We start from the raw sequence: 22,172 nt of genomic DNA, 5'->3' as shown, positions 1-22,172 counted from the left end.
AGATCAACATAGGATAGATCTTTAATTTAATTTGTACAAAAATGTTTTACTTAGTATCTATAGTACAGTTAATTCGTACCAAGTTATTTACGAACCATTAAGTACTATATAGACAGGCCGAATAGATTTTTAAAACAATAAGACCGGCTCTGAACATTCATGTTTTCACAATTTTCTTTGTGATTGTTCTTTTTTGTGCACTAATAAATAAATAAGTTAAGTTAGAAGCAGCAATGAACAATCGTAAAACGCTAAAACTTTCTGAAGCTTTAGTGAGATCGCCTTTTTATACTCAATGTGTCTTCCTTTTAAATAAGTATTTAGGCTCAAGTTGTAATTGTATTAGAAAAAATATAGGAAACAAAATTTAGCATTATCGAATCCTATAGCCAATTTTAATCTAAATGTATTTAGAGCCCAAATGTATGATTTTGAGGACTATAAAAGTCAGGGGCGGCGACAGAACAGTTGGCACATAGACGCATATCAATAAAATTAACATTTTTTCACTTGCAGGCTCTGCTAACCACTATTCAGTATAAAAATATTTCACTAATGAATATTTTACTTCTTCTACTAAGCTAATTTGAGATACTATATATTTATAGAATACTAAGAGGATGTTCTAGATTTAGTTTTAATGTTAGGACCAACATTTTAATAGTTATCTCACTGCTGAAAGTCAATATCATCACAATATTTAGAAACATTATTCACTAAAACAGTGCAGTGCCCAATCTCCTGCCGCCGGCCCTGGTTATATTTACAAAATAATAATTGTAATAAATCTAAATGTTAAAATTGGGCTGTAAATGTAATAAAAGTAATAATATATGGTTGTGACTTCTTTAGATATTACAGCTAACTTTAATTAACTATTATCTTGAATGTTTTATTTATTTTAATTGTGTTTCATAAATTCGAATTTGTTAACTAAAAAGAAAACACAATATAAATCATTTCATTGGAATATTTTGTTTCTTGAGTATATCAAATAGTCTGTTTTGTTTGTGAATTGTAAATTTTATTATAAGGAAGGTTGCTTAGCCCAAAATTGAAATTTCATTTATTTCTGTTGAATCCGTCCAATGTAATTTTATTTCAATCATTCACTATTTCGTAATTTTTATCAGAGCCCTCAGTGTAGGTTCTCAAGGAGAAATCTTAATATGAAAAACATGAAAAATGAAGTAGTGGCTGTATTTTAGACGTGAATACGTTTACATATATGCCTTCAAAATAGCAACGCTTTCCGCTCCGCCACGATCGAACATTCCTGTATTGAATACGATTTCTCAGTGGCTTTCCCCCATCGTACTAAGTTGCTCTGATCTGGGAGAGTCATTTGAAAGGCATTAAGATAGAATTTTAATAAGGCAGGAGACCAGTAATTTAGTAAGGCGCGCCAGTTTAGTGCAACCGGGATGCAGAACTCACCTTTGTATTTCTAAATTCATTGCGTGCACTTTGTAGCTGTCATTTTCATCTTGTTGTAAAAAGGATTTTACTATGTCTCGGTCCCCTTTATTCTTACTTGCACCCAGTCCAGCTCTATTAGTCTATGCAGCTGTGCATCTGTGCCATAAATTGTTTATGGAATCGTAGCCTTGAATTCAATTCACTGTCACACTCATCTTTTGGGATTTTTTTTGAGAGTTATATTATATTTTTAGAGTTATTAAAACAAATTCATAGACGTATTCATGTTCAAAGAGATTTGGTAACTAAACAGCTGCTAACTCGCAATTCCTAAGACCGGAAATACGAATGACGTCATTATAAAAGTTCTCACTTTTTTCTGTTTCTCCTCACTATATTGAGTCTGTCTTGTAAAAGGATTATATTTACTTGAAAGCTTAGACTTAGGGTTCAAAAAATTTATGTGTGTTTATAATGTGTAGACGTCATCTTGTGTAACTCGAGTTTGTAAATATTGATTGTGAAAATAATATTATTAATAGGTACTTACGACTTTCATAGAACTTCTCCGATTTTAAATGTAGTTAGTTCTAGTTCAAAGTCACACAGCAATATGTAATTTTAAAAGTCATTATCAGTAAGTAGATCAGTGTATAGAGTAGGTAATTAAAGTTTACTATTAAGGTTTGTTTATGGATGAACTTCAATTTGTTTTTTTGTAGATTTTGGATTTTCAAATTTTGATTTGTTTAAGTACACTATTTTGCATTGATCAATAATGACAGTTAGTGTTATCCACGCTACACAAAAGATAAATAACATCATTGTTAAACTATTTTAAAGCCTACTACAGACACATAATATAGCCTGAAAGACAGTTACAAAGCACAGGCTCTTAATATAATAGGCGTTTTGAGTGTAGAATACCTAAACTTTAGAAGAAAGTAACAGTACCTAGTTGGAAAGTTGGTTTTACACCCAGATATTAAATGAGAATCACACGTTTTTGATAATGACCAGCTGGCCTACTTCCTGTTTTGGTCTTAATTATCAACCCATCAAAATAAAAAAAAACAAATCAATTGTCAAAATGTCATCCACATACTATGATACAAATTACAAATGTCATCCGTTGCTTACTGTATTTTATTTCATATAGTATATAGATGACACCTTGTCAATTGAGTTGTCCACTTTAACAGGTTGATAATAAAGACCAAAATAGTGAATAGGTCAGCTGAGCTGACGCTTTAAATCATTATTATTAACATCTGAAGAGTGTTCATTGTTCAACATTATCACATCAACAGTAGCCGAATTCACTACTTTGGTCTTTATTATCAACTTATTGAAGTGGACAATAAAGTGTCATCTACATACTATATGATATACATCGTAAGTACCGGATGACATTTGTAATTTGTATCATAGTATGTGGATGACATTTTGTCAATTGATTTGTTTTTTATTTTGATGGGTTGATAATAAATACCAAAATAGGAAATAGGCCAGCAGGAGTACTATGTAACGATGTTTTCTATAACTCGCAAGAATTCACCTCTTTGTCTAACACGATATCATAGAAAGAGAAAAATACAGGTAAATCGAAACTTGCACTTGCGAGTTATAGCATCGTTACAGAATAGTCCCCCAGAGCAGCGCTTTAAGCCAAAGGTCTATTGGGCATTTAAAATAGGTTGATGGTGATGATGATTTTCTAACAGACAAATGCAAAATAGACGTACATACTCGTATAAAATGAAACTTATATCTGAATAATTTAGATTTTTTTTAATACACCTGGACTGTGATACTTTGTATTATTCCTTGTTAAAGTCTTTGTTATCGATGTACGCAGAACTTGAAGTAGAAGTTATAACAATCATTAGGTTACTCAACTTTTTTTAATTTTCTAACACCGTATAATATACTTAGAGACACAATATGACGCGAGTATATAAAAGTGGGCGGATAATTGTGCCACTGAGTATATATTCTTACGTACGCCCCGGTACTGGGTGTAAGTATTTCATGGCACCATTTTGTGCTTCTTATTTTGGATTAAACTTTACTTGATGCTTGATATACCTTCTACTTTTAACTTAGCAGAGTTTCAATTCTATATCGTTAAGTTATTTATTCAAAGTTTATTTATAAGCCGTTATTTATAAAAAGTTATGATGAGTGCAATTATCAATGCTATTGTGGACTGGCTGCATCGACTTGCGGTATGGACGGCTTCAGTGTGCTCGTGGCGTTCGAGCCGTCCACATCTCTTGTTAATTGGTAACTTTATGGGTTACTTAGAATAGGCGGAGAGAGTGATTTGAGTGGAAAAGGCGAGTGTTTGTTAACAGTCAAAGGCGCCTTTAATCCTACACACAACGTTCACAAGTGCGTGACTTCATTCAAGGTCATTCTCTTCCATGCTAGGGTCTTATTTTGGTTACAGTTTAATTTGATAATTAAGTTGTGAATCATAACCTTTGTTCGACATTAGTTTTCTTATTTTTGTAATCACTTCTGAGTCCGCTAAGAGGAACATATTTTGTGTTTCATTATATTTTTAAACCTTAGGGTGCCCGCAGACGGTCAACTTTATCTATAATGTTATATAAACTGACAATATTATGCAAAGAAATATGCCAGAATATGTTTGAATCTCATCTAATTTAATCCAATCCTTTACTAGTAAGTACATACATCGCTAGACAAGTGATTTTTCAGCTGCATAAAAGCTATTACCAGTCCTTTTGGCCTATTTTTGGTCCTTATTATCAGCTTATTAAAATAAACATCAAATCAATTGACAAAATGTCATCTACATACTTTATGATATCCACCAGTAGGTACCGGATGACATTTGTTAAATAGAATCTCAATTTCCTTGTCAACTAGCTTATGTCAAAGATAGTGAATACCGTTTAATCTATTGAAGCAATGGTTGAGGGCATCCCGTCTTAGGCACTAGAGACGACATAGAAAAAAATGAATCACGCCTAAGTTATTGCAAAAATCCGCGCGGTCGTATAAATATAACCGAATCTTAGGACTGCATGTGAAATCCATTTATAGCATGAAATAAAATGCTAGGTCTGGGCAGTACAACACATGCTGTACTCGCATATGACATTCTTCTACCTACGGTAGGTACGTATTAACAGTTTTAAATTGTAGTAAAATATTTATTCTTTGTAGTTAAAAATAGGGGGGACCCACAGAAAAAAAATTGCTTAGGGCAAGTTACCTAATCTGGCGCTGGCTATTACAGAACCAAGTTCTAAATCTTAATGCGTCCAAAATTACACATTGATTTTTGGGATAGCTGCAATAGTGTATACAAATCCCATTCTCTTTTATTTATATTCGTAGCGAAGTAGCGACTTTTGTATAAACATATTCAATGACACAGAAAACTAGAGCGCAGGTGCCATTTTGAAATTTATTGTCGAATATAGAAGCATGCGGGATAAAAAATATGTCAATCAAAGTTTGTAGTAATACAAGAGATGATCCTGAACTAACATTTCTGAAAATTTGTTAATAGTCCAGTAGTTTTAGGCATTTTAAACTCCTATCTGGGGAAAGCTGAAAGCTGAGCTGAATTTTTGTAACTTTATTACGGTGTTATTATGAAGATGTGAAAAATTTACATCGATATCGTGTCGGCTAAAAAAGGTCAAAAGGTCACGAAAATTAGTTTTTCGCAAACATTTCGCGACCTATTGCTCGGAGGTCAATAGAAATCATTATGAAAATTGTTTATAATAAAATTGTCTACAAAAAATGTGTTTTGCAGTTTTTTTGTAAAGTTAACGGTTTTGCGGATTAAAGCGCTGAGAAAGGTGTATTCAAAAATTCAGCTTAGTAGGAATTTTTCCCCTGATAAAACCTAATATTACTGGACTGTAAGCAGTCGATCTGACTGCTTTAAACTGTCCGTGTGAGTCCGGCTTTAAAAAGAACATTCGGCGACTTTTCATAACTTTTTAAATAAGGGCTTTTAGACTCTATCAAGATTTTTAGTGTTAATGTTTCGATACCAAAATCATAAATGTAAACTTTCGTTGTACATAGTCTTTTTAAATTATATAGAGTTATGAATATATCAATACATTATTGTACTACAATTTGTCATTAATATAGGATCATTTTAATTGTTTGAATAAAAAGTATGAAGTGGTCACATTGCGTCATTTTGAATAAATTGAATCGATTTTAATTCCGAAATACCATTGTATCAACGAATCTTTTAAAACAAGATTTTTACCCGACTGCGTCAGAAGGAGGGTAAAAAGGCGGTTTCTGCAGATGAGGACAAAAAATTTCTTACAGGCAACGAATGAAATACCAATGTTTGTCACCGCATACATAAAGAATTTAGTCAGAACTTTATACAGATACCTACTAGTTTTTCTCTTTTCAGTTCATTAAGCAGTTGTTTTTGTTTTTTTAATATTTTTTTTAAAATCTTACATAATAACAAACAAACAAATATTTACCTGAGAATCTGATACTCTTCGTCCTTTGAAACATTATCTTGTTACTATGATATTAATATTCTCAAAATATTTTCAAAATGGTTTTATTCCATTTTTTTTTTTTAATTTTTTTCAATTGTAAAATTTTTGATTTTTCCTATGGACGGCGGAAACAAATCTTAACTTTACAGTTTTTTTAAATTGTGTTAGTTACACCCGACTTTGTTTTATGCTGTAGAATTTTCCGTTAATCTTTTGTCATACCCACTCCTAATAGTCTTTCCCGACTAGTTGGAGGGGATGGTAATATTGGTCATGTGAAAAAAAAAAGATACGGCAAATATTCTTTTTAAAAAAAAAGTATTTTTGTTTAAGAATTTTAAGATTTGCGTTAAAAATAGAAATTGGCATTGTATATTAGGGGTGGAGAGAAAAGAAACTCGAGGTTCACAAACACACCACTTTAATAACACAACTCTTCGATTATAATCACAAAAACTGAGCCCGCCTCATCCATGAAGCCACGTTTTTATACCTTTCCAACGGAATAAACAACAAGAACAAAATATAGTCAAACATCAATCTTTTATCTATACGGATATTGACATAACTTCATTTATGAATTATGTCAATATACGTTTTTAAATCTATTTATTTATTTTAGTTTAGTTTCGTATATTTTAGTTTAATTTTAAGAACAAAGAATTACTCGTCATTATACGTCATGGTACCTACGTATATTGACAACACTACAGTTATAACCAAATTGTTTGTAACATATAATGTAGCATATCCGTTAACACAAATGTCTTCTTATTTAATTTTCTAACATTCGGCCTTCCTGACAATTAGTTTGTCCTCAAACTATTAGCTTTTCAACCAAATTTACACAAACAAACTATCATTTTGTGTTTTGCCTGGAACCTCTTTAGACAATAGCCACACCTATCGTGTACCCTGCCCGATAACATATTCGGTCAATAGGCACACCTATCTCGTACCCTTCCCGAAACCATCGTCGGTCAATAGGTACCCGTATCTCGTACCCTTCCCGAGACCATCGTCGGTCAATAGGTACCCGTATCTCGTACCCTTCCCGAGACCATCGTCGGTCAATAGGTACCCGTATCTCGTACCCTTCCCGAAACCATCGTCGGTCAATAGGTACCCGTATCTCGTACCCTTCCCGAAACCATCGTCGGTCAATAGGTACCCGTATCTCGTACCCTTCCCGAAACTATCGTCGGTCAATAGGCACCTCTATCTTTTACCCTGCCCGATAACATCGTCGGTCAATAGGCACCTCTATCTTTTACCCTGCCTGATAACATCTTCGGTCAATTGGCACTCACATCTCGCAATTACTCAATTCAAAATATTGAAATTATTATAATTCAATAATAAACAAACAATAAAAAAATCCAAATAATAATCCAATAATATTAGTCTCCATAATATATGATGATAATTATCCATATAATTAATTATTCACAAGAATATTTATGGCGAATAATCAATAATTTTATCTACTATTAGTTTCTAATCACTATTTTCACTAATTTACATTACAATCCAAACAATAGTACCTACTTTATTCAAACAAATCAACTATTTCTAGTTTTGTCTATTATCATGTTCAGTCAAAGAACAGACCTATTTAGCACCCTGTCCGATAACATCTTCGGTCAATAGGCACTCTTAACATCTGCAGTCAAAAAACAGACCTATCTAGCACCCTGCCCGATAACATCTTCGGTCAATAAGCACTCTTATCATCTTCAGTCAAAGAACAGACCTATCTAGTACCCTGCCCGGTAACATCTTCGGTCAATAGGCACTCGTATCTCTCAATTGTTATATTCAATTCAAAATATTTAAATTATAATCCATCACATCCACATGATAATTATCCATATACTAAAAATAATTCATCCACAACAATACTACTACTTTTAATTCATTATTTTTACTATCGCCATCATTGATAATGAGTGTACTAATATCCATGGTTTTATCTGATCAACCGTCCATAAATTACAAGACTTATCAAGCGCTGTGCTGCTTATTTGGCACCGCCTCTTATGCATATAATAAATTTATCTTTTCTGGAAGGTGTGTTTCCAAAAAGCATAAGTTGTCAATTGTAAAGCCAGTATACAAAACAGGCAATAAAAGTGACAAAAACTATCGTCGTAATTCGTCCTATAACTCTAATACCAGTTCTCTCGTTTTTTTTTTTTTTTAATATTGCACAATGAACTATTTAGTTTTATTTCACACTGAAATATACTAATAGATGATCAATTTGGCTTTAGGAAGAATTGTTGTACTACACTATAAGCTTAACAAAGTTATTACAGAGAACCTTAATGCAAAATTGTCTGTAGTATGTATCTTTCTTGATACTAGATCATTTGATCTAGTTTCTCATAAAACACTTCTAGATAATTTGAAAAGTATGGAATTAGAAGAAAATGTTTACAGTGAGTTTAGAAAGGTAATTTTCTGTTAACTAAACTCCCTGTTAGCCATAAGAATGAAATGTGTTGAAATTTTAAATTGTAATTGTCGTTGTAATACATATCGATCAAATTTTAAAATTCAAAATCCATATGGTGTCCTTTAAGGTAGCTAGGTCCTTTATTATTTATTTTGTATATAAATGACCTCCCGAATGGAATCAAGCTCAAATGCATTATGTATGCCGATGATACAACTATTGTCATTACTGGCAAGGATAGATCAAGAGTATGGATGTAACGACGCTTTATCTAAAGTTATCAAGCAGATATCGAAATTTATTTAATATATGCCATATAACCATGTATTCTCAAATTTCAAAATTCGTTATAAATGGTCTTCTTTAAATGAAGTAGAAACTACAACTTTCTTAGGGATAATAACTGACAAATATTGCAAAATCCCACACAGAACAATTATGCGCCAAGTTGGATAGGTTTGTATCTGTTCTTAGAAGATTATATCAAACCGACAGTTATAAAACAGCATTGTTGGCATATAATGGATATGTTTCTTCATTACTAAGGTATGGAATCGTCCTATGGGGAAACTTCGTACTTATAAACACTATGTCCGTTAAGCAACAGGCTTATTTGAGGACCTTATGTGGCTTGCATACGCCTGACTCATGTAGACCTTTGTTAAAAAGGTTCAAAGTTCTTCCTCTACCTTTATTAAATTTAGTAGTTAAAAAAATGTTCTAAATATTTTAAAACTTACAATGAGTTAAGTGATGCCAGGCGCAGAAGAAAAGATAAGCTAATAATGCCACCAAAAAGGCTCGATATGTTCGCTAAGAGTGTACATTGTAGTGCAATTTCAATATATAACAAACTACCAGATATCTATAAGATTGACAATATGAATAGTTTGAATATGGTTTCTAAAATGCTTATGGATACTTTTGATAATTATTCTTACATATTTAACAGTTGATATGTTCATAATTTGAACGCATTTTAACATATTATTGGTAATGAATATTTGACATTGCACTAAATTTGACTTTAATATTATTTTATTTTATTAGTCACAGTAATTTTAATTTAGATTAGTATTGGTCACAGAATCATAAAATGACAAATTGTATGAGCTATTAAGTTTTCTTTTTTTTTTCGTTTGAATAAAAATTAGGATTAGGACGACGACTATACGAAATAGTATAGACTGCATGGACGTTTTATAAAAATGGTGCACGAAATTTCTTCCCAATGCTTATTTGGGAGGAACCGTTCAATCAAAAAGAATAGGTTGTGTCACAGCGCTTCAAATTAAACAATTGCCGGGTTGTATTTTTTTTTTAAATGCCTCAATAACACGCGAAATTTTAATAAGGCAGATGGAATTACGTATCTCATTTAGTACTTGCTGTATTTTATTAATTGTTCATAAATAAATTTCTTAAAATTTCGCTATAAATATCAATTCTATTTCGCCTATTAAGGGTATTTCGGGTATTAAGAATATATTTCTATACCGAGTTTTCCTTACATTGTATTTTATTTCATAAAAAAAACATTTATATAAAACCTCGATGAAAAGGAAATAAACTTAGATGCGTTTTTGATGTGTAAAATATATATTAACAATATGGCATTACAACTTGTAAGGTCAAAATATCCAGCAGTGATTATAATAATATTTAGAATATTTAATTTCTTCGACTGTCAGTTGCTTTGATATATTTACGACATTTTGCGTATTTCGTATGGTATTTTTTGATACAAGTAGGTAATTAAATTAATGGTTTACACTTTACAAACATATTCTCATTTTACGATTACCAAATTAAATAATTACAAGAGAAAAGTGGATACGCCTTGTTCAATTAGAATGAAATGTTGCACCGAATGATGCAATAAAAACCCCATAAAAGCTCTAAAGTTTGCTCCGCACACTTTGTCAATGACACATATTTAACAACAAAAGGTATATGCTTTTTTTTTAAAACAAGGATTTTATTTTTGTAAAATATCAAAGACCGGCCCTGGTCTCATGTATCACGCCGAGACGAAATCTACCAACCTTTGGGTTAAGTCGTATATTTTCGCGTAATCTTCCGTGGGTCGAGCGACTGCCCATCGAGTCGGGTACAAAGTCTATTTAAAATTTTCATACGTCGAATCACTATTGGCAGAAAGTATCAGCGTCTTAATTATATCATATGCTATCTTTGTAAACCTACTTTCTGATGAATAAATAAATTATCATTATTATTATATTTGACCTTGGTATACTAGATGAATAAATAAATTATCATTATTATTATATTTGACCTTGGTATACTAGATAAAGATTATCATTTCTCATAATTTAGTTATTTTACCCAGCCCTTAATAAGCTGGCATTAGTTTCCTGCTTTTTTTCCTTTACTAGAACTAGTTTGCTTTTTAGTTTTTTTTTTTTTTTTACTAAATTCTCTACAGAGAGATTAGTGGGTAAAATGTTATTTGGTGAAGGCTTCAAGGAATCTTGGATGTAAAAGTTGTCCCTCTGTATTTACAAATTTAATAATTGCTGTATTTTTTTTTATTTTATTATTATGTATTTTGGTGTTAGCAAACAAATAACATCAAAAACAACCACTAAATTCTCTTTGAAGTAGTGATTATTACCAACATGAAGGAAAAACCCTCGTTTTTATTTTTTATTTTCTTTTTTTTTTTTAAATCGGTACATCTTTGCCCGGTTTATCCAAAACGATTTTATTTAAGCTATTTTAGATATTTAGATTTTATATAGCTAAAAAAATCACCATGTTTGAAAAGGTACGATTTTTCACTTATTCCCGATTATATCCATACTCAGCCATGTTTTTCAACATAATTAAATTTTTAATATCTCGTTGGATAGCTAATAAGCCACACTTGTTTTTAAACTGCTATGCAGATAAAGTTGCTAGGTATTTTTTTTAAAATAAACTTGCATTTAGTCATGGGATAAATACGTAAGTTTCATTTTTAAATCCTGTTTAAAGTAGAGTAATTAATTCGGTTATTTTTTTTTGCTGCATATAATCTAATTCAATTTGATAGCTAATGATTTCTACTATCGTCCCTTTAAGGGGTCGCTATAAGTTTCCAGTGACCCTGTATATTAGCACACTCATTTACTTTATATATATCCGCATTTCGATTTTACGACTTATTTGTTGGATCAAATTCCATTATAATATTTTGTCATAATGTAATGTAAATATTAACACTTGCCGCGTCGTTCTTCGCTATGGCTGTCTGGCTCGTAGTTGCATTTCTTTTGATTAACCGGCTGCAACTTTGGCTGGGCACCCGGCTGCGATGCTGTTTGAACACTCGGCTGTGACGCCGGCTGGGATGCCGGCTGCCCGCCCGGCTGTGATGCCAGCTGGGACGCCGGCTGAACGCCCGGCTGCGACGCCGGCTAGGCTCCTGTTGAGCTCTCGGCTGCGGCGCCAGCAGAGCGCCCGGCTGGACGGAGCTACATCCTCGCTTGCGCGTTGAGTTGTTAGTCCAACTTTGTTTGGTTTACCGAGTGCCTCAATTTTTAAAGCTAAAAATAAAAAATGTGGAGGGCAGAAAAAGTATTCATCGAATAAAGAATCATTTTAGATCATACTGTTTTGTTGATTATTGATTACGATTACAAAAATTAATTATCAAGCGTAACAGATTTAATCCAATATTATTAAGTACACATTTATAATAAGATAAGAGACACATTTATAAAAAGGTGTGGGTAAGTATAAAAACCAAATCGTTAAACTAACAACACTTTTGTTGGTAAACCACTCCTAGAAATTGTATTCTAACGTAAATAAGTCACGAATTTAAAAAAAAAAAATTAAATGAAGCCATTTCACAAATATACAAATATAAAAACCAGATGTCACCTGCGGTCAAGTTACAGCGTTCAGCGTACCCCGCTTCTGATATTAGGGGTGGAGAGAAAAGAAACTCGAGGTTCACAAACACACCACTTTAATAACACAACTCTTCGATTATAATCACAAAAACTGAGCCCGCCTCATCCATGAAGCCACGTTTTTATACCTTTCCAACGGAATAAACAACAAGAACAAAATATAGTCAAACATCAATCTTTTATCTATACGGATATTGACATAACTTCATTTATGAATTATGTCAATATACGTTTTTAAATCTATTTATTTATTTTAGTTTAGTTTCGTATATTTTAGTTTAATTTTAAGAACAAAGAATTACTCGTCATTATACGTCATGGTACCTACGTATATTGACAACACTACAGTTATAACCAAATTGTTTGTAACATATAATGTAGCATATCCGTTAACACAAATGTCTTCTTATTTAATTTTCTAACATGTATTTTTAAATTTTTTGTGCTTCAATATTTTTCAATGTCAAAAATCATAATGTTATTCATTGCAGAGGGCGTAACGTATCATAATGGCTATAAATTTTGTATGAATGCTTATTAGATGAAAAAGACCTTGTATATGGATATCATTAACATCATTTTTCCAGCCAATTGGTTTTAATTTATAAAGGCCAGAGTGTATTTCGCTCGCCAAATTATTAGTAACATCGTTTGTAGTTTAAATTATATAGAGTGGATTTTCATCCTCCCATTATTCTTAGTATATATAAACTGTCTACTAATCATTTTACAGAACAATAACTCAAAACTCGATTTATATTAATAAAACTGCATCCCCTCTTAAACCCTTTAAGGGGATTTTTGAAAAATCTTAACAATCTTTTTTGTATTTTTCTGCAGGTAGTTCACATACCAATTTTCACAAAAGTAACTTGAAAAATGAAGCACTTTCCATATAAACTTTCAACCCCTGTTTCACCCTTTCTGATTTAATCTTCGCGAAAAAAAGGATCCTATAACCTTTTCCGTATAAGTTTCACTTGAATTCATTCAGTAGTTTCAGAGTGATGCCCAGTCAACAAAAATACGGACAGACAGACAAAATTATTTTTTGCTTCAGTATCGATCATAATGCCCTCCAATTAAAATTTTCAAAATATCTTCAATGTACAGAATTTGACCCGTTACAGTTTTATTTTAGGTATTAATATTATAATTGAATTGAATTTTATTATATTATAATTGAAAATTATATATATGTAGGGTAAGGTTGCCATAAAGTCATTATGATAGTAGGTATTATTCAATATTCAAAAACTTCTTCATGGCTTTGTGCCTGGGTATAGTTTATCTATAAATGTCAACGCCAAACACCAAACGCCAAACGCCAGTGTTGAGTAGATAGAGAAGACACAAAGGAGATTGTTAGAAGTGTTAGAGCGTTATTTCCTTGGAAGCAACTTTACCCTAATATTGACAAAATTATTGATAGGGTAGTGAAATTATTATAATGTGGCCAACCTTAAGTCAGCCACTGATAATCCAATAAGCTCACATTGCTGCAGCGTTAGCGGCTTGACAACCGATAAAAATGATCGTGTGTTAGTGCATGACATCATGCCGATTGCGACCAACACACGATCAGTTTTATCGGACGTCAAGTCGATAGCGCTGCAGGCATGGGCTTATCGGATGGCTAGCATTATTTAGACACTAGCTAGATTAAATTCACTAATTTAATATTGTTTCTAAAATATTACTGTAAACAATAAAAGGGCTTTTTTATAACATTTTGGCTTAATACTTATTCATGAATGAATTCAATTATCTCCGGTAATGGTATGTTATTTATTTAATAAAATTCATGTTATTCATAGTTACGGAATGAGACCACAATAGCATGGTGAGATAAAATGTACGGGTAAACACCCAAATATGTCTGTAATCAATATGCTTTTTGCAAAATAAACAAATTGTTTCGTATATAACTACGCATTGGTTTTATTTCTCCTCTATATTTTATTTATTGATGGTATACATATCCTTTAAATCACTACATAGTTTAAAACAAAGTCGCTTTCTCTGTCCCTATATCCCTATGTCCCTATGTATGCTTAAATCTTTAAAACTGCGCAACGGATTTTGATGCGGTTTTTTTATAGTGATTGAAGAGGAAGGTTTATAAGTATAACTAGCGACCCGCCCCGGCTTCGCACGGGTGCAATGATAATAAATACACTACAGAAAAACTGTGAACGTTGTATTTAAAAAACATAGCGGCCCGCTCGGGCTTCGCACGGATAACACACTAATATTATAAAGGCGAAAGTTTGTGTGTAAGTGAGTATGTTTGTTTGTTCTTCCTTTAGCTGCGGCTACTGAAGCGATAAATATAATTGATTTTGGATTGACACATAGGCTACTTTTTATCCCGGAAAATTCCATGGTTCCCGTGGGATTTGTGAAAAACTGAATTCCACGCGGACGAAATCGCGGACGTCCGCTAGTTTTATATATGATGAGCCAACACCCAGTCGATGGAACGAGCTATGTTCGGAGTGATCGAACCAAAATGAGGAGATCCGTCCAAAGAACAAAGTCACCGACATAGATCAACGAGTCTCAAAGCTGAAGTGGCAATGAGCGGGGCATACAGTTCGAAGAGCTATGGACGTTAGGGTCTCAAGATGCAGGAATGGCGACCCCGCACTAGAAAGCGCAGTGTGACCACCAGGTGGACTGACGACAACAAGCGATTTGCAGGGATTCAGTGGATGCAGTTTCAGGATTGTGATTTTTTAAAACCATTATAGGTTTGAAAGTGCATGTCCTTCTATAGATGTCCATCGGCTGATATGATGATGATGATGATGAGCCGACACCCCGCTGTTTCACCCACGTAGCTCCCGTTCACGTGATAATACGGGGATATAATATAGCCTATGACACTCAAAAACAACGTGGTTTTGTAGTGGTAAAAGAATTTTCAAACCGGTTCAGTATATCCAGAGTCTCAGTATATCCAGAGATCACTACAACACCACAAACTTTACCTCTTTATGGTACAGAAGTAGAGATTCACCCGCGCAGTTTCCATTAATGTGGGAATATATTATTACATTCGAAAGATTCGATAAGAAATTGTAATGTTGTCATCAATTGTAAATCATAATATTGTATGTATTTTTTTAAAAGAGCAACTATTGAGTTTCTTGCCGGTTTCTTCTCAGCAGAACCTGCTTTCCGAGCCGGTGATGGAATCTTTACAAATAGTGCTTGTAAACTGAGCCTACTTGAAATTACTGAATTTTGAATTTTTGAATTTAGTAAAGTTGCACTAAAATACGCTGAATGCAACATAAGAGCTGTGATAGCCTAGTGGATATGACCTCTGCCTCCGATTCTGGAGGTTGTGGGTTCGAATCCAGTCCGGGACATGCACCTCCAACTTTTCAGTTGTGTGCATTTAAAAAACAGGGCCAGCGTGGTGCTATGGGCCTAACCCCTCTCATTCTGAGAGGAGACTCGAGCTCAGCTGTGAGCCGAATATGGGTTGATAACACTAACATAGGTAAACAATAGGGACAAGAAAAAAAGATTTTTTCACTGAATGGAATTAAAACCGGTACTGTTTGCCGCAACATTCATCACTTGTCAAAAGTGGGATAAACCTTTGGGCCTACAACCATAAATCAGAGAGGATTTGCATATGGGACTATGAAAGCGCGGGAACTGTTAGCGCGCCTTATCTTATTTTTAGGGGTCAGTTAAATGAATTTAATACATCATTATTATCATGAACCTTTGATAAAGGAAACCAAGTCTCCATACAAACTTGGGCCCAAGTGATAATGATAGTGAGCTGAATCATCATCAACATCATCATCATCATCATCATCAATTTTGGGATTAGTGAAACACTGAATTCCAGGCGGACGATAATAATAATAATAAGCCTGTTTATTTCCAATCCAAATAAAAATAACATAACGTACAAGCAGTTTTTAAACTTAAAAACTAACATAATATTCTAAACAAAAAAAAATGCATCAATATATTAATTGCTGTCGCTTTCTTCGTTACCATTGATCGGAACCCCTTCTCGGGTAAAGGCCTCCTCCAGCTTTTTCCATACCTCTCTGTCTTTAGCTTTCTTTATCCAATCATTTCCTGCTATTGTTCGTATATCATCTATCCACCTTTTTTGGGGCGCCCTCTTCTCCTTTTTCTAGTTGGTCCTTCCCATACAGTTGTCTTTAAAGTCCATCTTTTGTCCGTGTATCTTGCTATATGACCTGCCCACGTCAGGCGGACGATATTAATCCACTAAGATTCTACCTACTCGAATTCCTGAGGTTAGTCCCGCCCTCTCCGTCTTCAGCAGAGATATATTACATGAACGACCTTTGTTCAGACCCTTGTTCATTAGTATTTTCACTAACAAAACAAACGTATCAATTATCATGTAAATTCGTGTACAGAGATGTTTGTTAGACGTTTTACTAAAACATTATAATTTCGCAAAACCGATTAGTACACCCGTTGAACTTGTGAGACTTTAAACCGACTTCGAAGAAAATATTCATATTTAAAGAGACATAAAAGTATTTAGCGTATTAAGCGTTATTACTCTGAGATTCTATCAAAAACTCATCCTTTATAACTCACTAGCTGACGCCGCGTGATTTCACTCGCGTAGTTCCCGTTCTCGTAGGAATACGGGGATAATTTTTAGCCTTCCTCGATAAATGGGCTATAAATAAATAAATAAAATCTTTATTACCCAAAAATAGATACAAAAACCAAGTATTTGATTGTCTGTGGTCTCCACACTAGATTGATCTGTATCGTGGAGACCAGGTAGGATTTTCGTATGTTTTCTGTTGGACTAGGACTACATTACAAAAAAGAAAAGTAAAGTAAGACAATAATCAGAAACGTTAGATAGGTGTACATAATTATTTTAGTTTATTTCATATTTGCATTGAGTAATTCTTCGGTGTCTGTATAAGTTAAAAATTTTTTAGCCAATTTGTTATTATTAGATTTGCCTGATTTACTGAGAGGTTGCAAAGATCACAGGACCTTGCAACAAAGTTGTAGACTTTTGCCTGGACCTATTAAGAAAACCTCAATCAGCCCAGCCGGGGATCGAACCCAGGACCTCCGTCTTGTAAATCCACCGCGCATACCACTGCGCCACGGACGCCGTAAAAATCTTATAGAAACCTTATAGCAAAATTAAATGATTATAATATGTACAAACGTTAAAAAAACTTGGAAATTAAATGTATAACATGACTGGCTACTTATATACCTATTTGTTAAATGGTGATAAACTAAATCTCTCTCTTCTCAGACCAAGGCGCGTTAGGAACCCAGGTAACTTTAATTTTTAGTTTTCGTTCGAAAGCTGACGTTTCGAAAATGCTTGTAAACGAACCTTAATTGAAATTATATATTTTGATTTGATTTGACTTCATCATCATTTTTATTTTAATCACCCACTACAGAAACAAGCCTTCTTTCATTGTATTCGAAATGAATACATAATCATTCCGTACACTTTAAATAAGTCAATAGTAATAATTATTATTTTTTTCAAAAATATGATTCGACTTCCAATTATATAAAACTTCCCCTGAAATATTTAAATGTCAATTTCAAAATCGGCTAAAAATACCTATAAAAAGTGACGGTATAATTACGATTATAATATCAAAGTGTTTACAAAATATTCATAAACCAAACACATCGCATAAATTTTAACCTTGCATGTAACTGTCGCCAGAAGGATCTATTCGCACTGCTGTGCGACAAATAGTGAGTAACCGTTTATATTTGTGTTTTACAGGGTTTGCTAGAGTTGAATGGCGAAAATCATTTAACTTGAAAATAACTCCAGACAAATGCTATGAAATATTTTTTAATAATATAAATTACTTTCAAAATAATAAAGACAACCTGAAAAAATATAGAAAATCGTATTCAACGATATCTTGTCAGAATATGAAATTATTCTAGATCGTTGACATCAATACGGCCTAAATCATTATTCATTATATCGTTGCTTCCTCTGTTTCTAGTGACTACTAAAAAAAACGTTCAAATACAACAAATGCATTCCCAAGTACATGTTCACACGACAACGTTTTTAAAACACGACGCTTTCTTATCGAGCAGTGTTGCATTTTCAATTTAAGGCATTGGAAATAAACCATGAATTACGTTACCAAAAGCGTCAACACTGGGATTTAACGTACATATCGGTTTTTTAACTCTCGTGCTAACGAGGGCTAGATGTTTTTCATGTCAAGCTGTATACATCTGTAAGTGGCGGGACATATTGTCCACGATCATTGTGTACTTTAATGGAAATACTATGTGCTGTCATCAATCCATATTCGGCTCACTGCTGAGCTCGAGTCTCCTCTCAGAATGAGAGGGGTTAGGCCAGTTAGTCCACCACGCTGGCCCAATGCGGATTGGCAGACTTCACACACGCAGAGAATTAAGATAATCCTCTAGTATGCAGGTTTCCTCACGATGTTTTCCTTCACCGATTGAGACACGTGATATTTAATTTCATAAAATGCACACAACTGAAAAGTTGGAGGTGCATGCCCCGGACCGGATACGAACCCCCCTCCAGAATCGAAGGCAGAGGTCATATCCACTGGGCTATCACGGCTCTGTGTGCTGTAGGTGTATCAAATAGATTAATTAATTAATTAATTAATTGATATCCATGATTGGATGATTAGCACCCTTGAGTGGGTGCGGCTAATCCCACAGTGCGCAGAGGGAGTAGGAAGAAGTTTATTTATATGCGGCGACATTGCGCTCTATCATTGAGCGTTGGATAATTTCCAACTGAACATTTCCAGTTGCTACGTTCTAATATTAGTGTACAAGTGTTCTGTGATAAGGTGGCCTCATATCTAATGAGTGGTGGGTTCTATATTTGTTGACCTTGTGAGTCTGGGTCTGGATAGTTTAGACTACGAATCTTGCAGTACAGGGTTCGAGAGAATGCAAAAAAAATCAAAATTAATTTCATCATTATCATCATTATCAACCCATATTCGGCTTGCTCTTAGGATGAGAAGGGTTAGGCCAATAGTCCACCACGCTGGCCCAATGCGGATTGGCAGACTTCACACACGCAGAGAATTGGGGAAATTCTCTAATATGCAGGTTTTCTCACGTTTGAGACACGTGATATTTAATTTCTTAAAATGCACACATCTGAAAAGTTGGAGGTGCTTGCCCCGGACAGGATGCGAACTCACACCCTCCGGAATAGGAGACAGAGGTCATATCCACTGGGCTATCACGGCTTTCTCAAAATTAATTAATTTCAAACTAATCCGCGTCACCATGCAGTTTCACCCGTATAGTTCCCGTACCCTGAGAATTCAGGGATAAAATATAACTTATGATACTCACAAATAACGTGGCTTTCTAGTCGTAAAAAAATTTCCAAAATCGGTTCAGTAAATCCAGAAATTACCCCCTACAATTCCACAAACTACTTCTTTAATAATAATAATAATAATTTCTTTATTTTTGGCTACAAAGGCCCATTGGTTAGTTACAAACTTAAAAATTATGTTAGTAGGTACACATATTACATTTAAGATAAAAATAAAAACTATCTCACCGCACCAAAACAGAAATAAATTTCTGCAGGATCGGCGAGTCAGTCTGGCTTGCTAACATGTTCAAGATCCTATTGGGGCTCGCCCGCAGTCTTGCCAGGAGGGATGACTTTCGTTTACTAATTATTGCATAAAAATCGTCTGTCCGCTCCTGCGCAAACATACCTGACGCTGAGCAAAACCGGGGCAACCCCAACAGCATCCTGAACCCATTGTTATATTGCACCCTTAGGGTGTCCATACACTTCTGTGTGTAGTTAACCCACAGGCTCGCGGTGTAGAAGGTTTGGTAATATGCTTTAAATAGAGTAATTTTTGCTTCCTTACCACACTTCGTGAACCTGCGGGCCAACATGTTGCACCTGGCCGACAAAGCTCTCCTCTCTCTTTCTATGTCTACCTGATCCTCAAGGCTCTCCGTAACATAGTGACCTAGATATTTGAATTGGGTTACTCTTCTTAAAGAAGTCCCACTGAGAGTGATACTAGGTTCATATCGCACTTGTTTGCGGGGAGCCCTAAAGATCAAGTATTCACTCTTTGTCACATTATATATCAGGCCGTGCGCAGCTGCATAGTTTTCACAAGTTATTAGCAGCTCTCTAATTGAGCCAGCCGTGGGACCCAGCAGCACCATGTCGTCAGCATAGCTTATATTATTGACGCATATGCCATCGATCCAGCACCCGACTGGTTTTTTGCTGAGTTCCACAATCAGCTCATTTATATACAAGTTAAAAAGTTTGGGCGAGGATAACCCCCCCTGCCTCACCCCGCATTCCAACCTGTACCTGTAATTAGAGAGCTCATTTCCCCACTTAACACTATTCAGCTGGTTTGCATACCAGTATCTCATGATATTGAGCAACTCTGGCGCTAATAATTTAATCCCTTTTTCAAATCGGTTCAATAGTTTCCTCTTTATAATCTATACTTATATTATAAAGCTAAAGAGTTTGTTTAATTGAACGCGCTAATCTCGGAAACTACTGGCCCAATTTGAAAAATCCTTTTAGTGTTAGTTAGCCCATTTATCGAGGAAGGCTATAGGCTATATATTATCCCCGTATTCCTACGGAAACGGGAACCACGCGGGTGTAACCGCGCGGCGTCCACTAGTATTAGTATAACTCATGCTCCCGCGAAAAACTGTCGACTATGATTCAATATGATGTGGCAGTGCCACCAAACCCCGACTAAATCCTTTATGTACGGCTTACTCTGAAACCGGAGCATCCTCAGGATAAGTTGGTGGTTTATCACGGAAAAATGCAAATAAATCAATTATTCACGTCCAGAATAAACAAGTGTTCAACGTACCGGTAATTCCGCGCCACCTGGCGATATCGTATCACAAAAAAAGGCTTTGTGAACCTAAATCATACGCAACAAAAAAGTGTTAATAAAAGTCCATAGTAACTTATTGACGCAGTTTTTATTTTAGGTCATTCTTATTCCCACGAATCTAATCCCATCCCATCTCATCAATCTAAATCCCATCAAACTGAACATGATGGGCAAGCTCATGGGCATTCAAACAGGTCAAGTTTTCTCGCCATAATAAATGTTATAATAGGGCGGGAAAACTGGACCAGTAGCCATTCTAATTTCAAATGGACTGTTAATAATATTGATTTTTTTTATTAACACTTTATTTCACAAAAGAAAATAGTAGAAAAACATAAAATAGCAGTATGTGCAAAGACGATCTTATTGCATATCTGCCAAACAACCTTTGGATTTTGGAAAACTAAAAAACACACTTGATACCCATATCATGGGGGTGCATTTCAAATAGCCTGTCCGCCATCTTGGACGTCTGTCATATTTGATTTAGGCCACGTAACTATTTTTTTCGTATTCCTTACAGCAAACCCTTTCATTTGATATCCATATCATGGTGGTGGATTATCCTCCCCAAGATGGTGGACAGCCAATCCGCCATATTGGGGAGGTTGCCATATTGAATTTGTAATGACGTATTTTAGCTTGTCATGTATTGTCATCAGAGCGTGTGCAAAATTTCATCCTAATTGAAGACCGGGAAGTGGGTCAAATTAAGATTCCAAGATTTTTCTACATACATAGTTCCAAGTGAAGCTAATATAATAGCCTGATAATAAAAACGGAATGATTAATTGTATAAAATGAATTTGTATTCATTTATGTTCAACCCTATTAAAACGCCAGACGATATCACAAAAAAGGGGAAATTTGTGAACCTAAATCATACACAGCAAAAAAGTGTTAA

The sequence above is a fragment of the Bicyclus anynana genome, chromosome 24 (assembly GCF_947172395.1).
Source record: "Bicyclus anynana chromosome 24, ilBicAnyn1.1, whole genome shotgun sequence".
Lineage (NCBI taxonomy): Eukaryota > Metazoa > Arthropoda > Insecta > Lepidoptera > Nymphalidae > Bicyclus > Bicyclus anynana.
The sequence above is the reverse complement of the archived record's forward strand: the minus strand, read 5'-3'. Positions refer to the sequence as shown.